The sequence below is a fragment of the Panthera tigris genome, chromosome D1, assembly GCF_018350195.1.
Source record: "Panthera tigris isolate Pti1 chromosome D1, P.tigris_Pti1_mat1.1, whole genome shotgun sequence".
NCBI lineage: Eukaryota > Metazoa > Chordata > Mammalia > Carnivora > Felidae > Panthera > Panthera tigris.
Genome location: NC_056669.1, coordinates 21,390,876 through 21,395,101, shown reverse-complemented (window position 1 = coordinate 21,395,101; position 4,226 = coordinate 21,390,876). Strand labels below are relative to the sequence as shown.

The following is a 4,226-nucleotide window of genomic DNA, read 5'->3' as shown; positions in this document are numbered from 1 at the left end:
ATTTAGCTATGATGTGAGGCTGGATGGAGAGGTCATACAAGAATAAGAAGATTGTGTTAATTTTGGTTGTTAATTTTTTATTTTGTTTTCATTAAAGAACACAGGAGAAGGACATTTTAGGGAGAAGACAATTTCACATGGCTGAGTTTTTGATGTGTATTCAAGACATTCAGGTGGGGATGTTTGCTAATCTGTTGACAGTGCAGGACCTAAGTATAAACTAGACAAATACATTTGGCAGCTATCAATTGTATAGAACGAATGTATGGAGTGACTGCATGTTTATCTCCAGAGCTGCCTAGGGCAAGGTACTGACCATTAGCCGATCCGATGGAATGCATTTACTAAAGATAAATGGTATTTTATAACCACGTCTCTGAACTGCTTTGGGGCAGGATGCAACAACTTGGAAACATTATCTAGTAATAATAATTGGATTATAATAGTTCAAGAATAATAATAATTTCATCAGGTTTCAGCAGAGCCTGGGGGTTTCAACAGTTCAGGCTGGTCACATAGGTCTACTATGTCTACAAGACCAGCTCATTTTAAGAGTAGCAGACTTTGGACTTCTTGGTATCAAGAAGTTTCTCATATATGTTGGTGGTGGTTTGAGACCTGAAGACAAAGTGCATGTTGTGCAACCCAGTGGTGGGAGGGCAAAGAGGCCTGTGCCAGACAGAAATATCTGGACACCCTTCATTGTACACCCTTCTGATATTGCTGTACCTTTACTTGAGATAAAGCTGTTATTAGTATATAAAAAGTTTGAAGCTTGTGAGCCCTTTTAGCAGTTGAATACTTAAGGCAATTAACAGATAATTAACCATCAATAGATGTTATTTAAATTGTAGGATAAGAGAGAGGACGTTGGAAATTTCAAGTACTTCAACATTTAATGACAGGCAGGGAAGAAGACATCTGGTATACTGTATATAACATCACGAGGTAAATAAGGCGGGGTTTTTTTGGTTTTGTTTTGTTTTTCTTTTTGCTGTTGTTGTTGTTAATAAGGCGGGTTTTGATATTCCTGTGTACAGAAGAAGAAATCCCAGAATGAGAGACATTTTTAGGTTTCCAAGGCCGCACAACAGATCTTTAGACTCCTAAATCTGGCCCCTTCAACTACATCACATTGCTTCTTGATTAAAACTAGTCTTTAGAAACATTCTCTAGAGAAACCTTTGAAAAGTGCAAAAAAAAAAAAAAAATCCTTACAGAGGTTTTGTGGCTTTCCCTGACCAGGAGAGATGTTAAAAAATAGAATCTTCACCATGTTACAATTAGGATTTCTGAGACATCTCTGTCCAACAAGGAAAGAAGTCTGTTGCTTCCTATATTAGTGAATCTTCATTTATAGGATTTTTTTAAATCAATTGAGACATTCCCATTAATGGCTAGAATAATCTCCCCTCCCTCAAACTGCCTTTAAATAAGGCCATATTATCTCCTTGTATTTGCCACCACCCCCCCCCCCGCCCCCAGCACAATACTGGAACATGGTGTGTCCATAACATACCTTGGAATCATATATTTTACACTGCTAGTGTTAGTGTAATTTGCTTTTTATAGCACATATATTGCTGAGTTAAATGTCACTTAAAAATGGATTCCTATTTTAAGAGCCACAAACTGTGGGCTATGATGAAACCGAGCTCCGGGCAGCTCCTAATTTGGGAAGGCTTTGTAGCTCTTTCTGTCACTGGGTAACTTTCCTTTGCCAGTCCTCAAAATGCTGGTAGCCTTCTTCTATTCTGTAAATATCTTAATCCTGGAGGTCACACCCAATAAGCACACATCACCAGGCATGACTGTCAATTCAGTGTCAACATTAGTATATTTAAAATGTCAAACATATTTACAGTGAAACCAGTTACATATAATCTACATTATTTATTTACCATTTAGAAAAAGGTTTACAAAACTATTTATATAGGAAACTTCTAGCAAATTCCTTCAGTATTTGAAAAATAAATATATCCCTGAATTTATCAGTTTGCACATCTGGGCTTTTATGGAACCATATGTATATTTCCTTCTACTGAACTTAGTAAATATTAATGAACAATATGTGTGTTCATCATTGTGTTCCATACTGGGTGTGTAAATTAAATAGTATTTCAACATATGATTGTGTTTTGCAGTAGCTTGTGATACAATCGGGGCTGGGCTGGGGAAATTGACTCCTGAAGCAGTGGATGAAAGGCAGAATTTGATCAAGTAGGTAAGAAGAGAAATAGAAGAATAAGGGCCCTGTGATACTTCATTAATTCAAAATTTATATTGACCGCTGACCAACGCAGGAGTTAGGCACCAACTCCTGGGAAGTCAAAAATTTGTGTATAACTTTTGAGTCTCCCAAACTTAACTACTCATAGCCTACTGCGACCAGAAGCCTTTACGGATAACATAAGCAGTTGATTAACACATATTTTGTATGTTATATGTACTACATACTGTATTCTTATGTAAAGTAGGCTAGAGAAAAGAAAATGTTATTAAGAAAATCATAAGGAAAAGAAAGTACATTTATAGTCTTGTGGTGTATTTATTGAAAAAAAATCTGCATAAAAGTGGACCCATGCAGTTCAAACCTGTGTTGTTCACAGGTGAGCTGTACTTATTAAACATATGATAGTTAATCCTCAGAACAGTCCTCTATGCTAGGTGTTAATATCTCTGTTTATACATGGGGTCACTGAGATATAAACATCATAAAGCTTACTTGGCCAGTGAGTGAGGTGATCAGAACCCAGGTCATTTAACTACAAAGCCTGCTTGGGGCCACCGCATTTGTCTTCACCGACACATTTACTAATGACTTCTTCCTCACTTGTGTTGAAAGGTTCTTTCCTTTACCCTTGACTTGTGGTTTCTGTGATCCTCTATTTCCATGATTTCCCAATACGAGTCTTGATTTTCTATCAAGCTCTGATCTCACAGTGACAGCTGTTTACTGACCATCCCTCTTAGATGTACGTTCAGCAGTTGACATTCAGGTCTAAATTCTGGCTCTTTATTTTCCCTCTTTACTTCCCTTTTCTGTGTCCCGGAATTGAAATCTTAGTCACATTTGATACTTGAACTTTCATCTATTCTCACCATCGTGATCATTAATCTAGCAAATCCTGCTAATTCCTCCATCACTACAAATGCCTGGAGGCTCAAAGAGACGGGGCTGTCCTAACTACAAGATAAGTAAGTTTGATTCCTTTGATTCAAGGAAATGTTCTTGTGCAAACTAGGATAATAACACCTATTCACAGAATTTTTGTAAAAACTAACTGTGTAAAGCACTTAGCATAGTTCCTGGCACGTAGTGAGCATTTAAAAAATGTAAACTATTAATACTAGCATTAATGTTCTTGAATCCATTGAATGATTATTTTAAGCATGACAATCTGTACTTTGTGAGGATTATTCATTTACCTATAAATGACATAGTGTATGTAAAACTACTAGCTTGGCACATAGCGTTCATTATGTGTTAATTACCCCCCTTCCCCCATAGAGACCTCCAAGGTCTAGGATTCTACGTTAAATATGTGTATTATTTATGTAGAGATTTGTATGTTAAGTAGGTGAAAATGCTTACTGAAAGTAAATTGAGATTAAATACGTACAGAACCACGTAACTCTTGATATTTGCTTAGAAGTTAACTGTGGCTATTTCAAACCAAGATCTTTGTTTGAGCCGCCATCTTTTCTTTTCTGTGAGGTTCTGCATCTCTTCTTATGAAAGTGTTACTTGTGCTTGGCCTCCTCTGGTGTGTGGTGATGGCCAATGCACTTGGGACCAGCTTTGTGCCACCAGAAGTCTGTGGGTTAATGCATGTGCGTGAGAGACATTGTATTGCATTTACAGGTACCACGCATGGAATGATACAAATAGACTATAATGGGGAAAAAAAGACGGAAAAAATAGAAATAAATAAAGAAAGAAGCACTATATAGAGATGCAAGTTTTGGAAAGAGGGCAACTTCGCAACAAAAGAATACAGTTAAGAATAGTTCTTCCTACACTGCTTCCTGCTTGGGCTTCATCTGCTCTTCAAGGAACATGACTTTAGTGAAGCCCCAGTTGAGAAGATTTTGAGATGTAGTTCCCATGGCAACAAGCTCCGAGGTGACATAAATCCAAAGGAACTTTTCTTGGTTGTTCTATCATCCAAACAAGAATCTTCTCAGGCTTCTAGAGAAAAGTCAGTTTTTAATGAAGCTTGGGT

At 37.2% G+C, this 4,226-nt stretch overlaps 1 long non-coding RNA gene across 1 annotated transcript; it reads right to left on the bottom strand.

Annotated features, from left to right (window-relative positions):
- Positions 1-942: 942 nt before the first annotated feature.
- On the bottom strand, positions 943-4,095 carry LOC122231016. The gene is made up of 3 exons (XR_006208123.1): positions 4,022-4,095; positions 3,624-3,818; positions 943-1,030 (listed from the first exon to the last, which is right to left on the bottom strand). It is a non-coding gene; the product is annotated as an uncharacterized LOC122231016 (long non-coding RNA).
- Between the last annotated feature and the right edge of the window lie 131 nt (positions 4,096-4,226).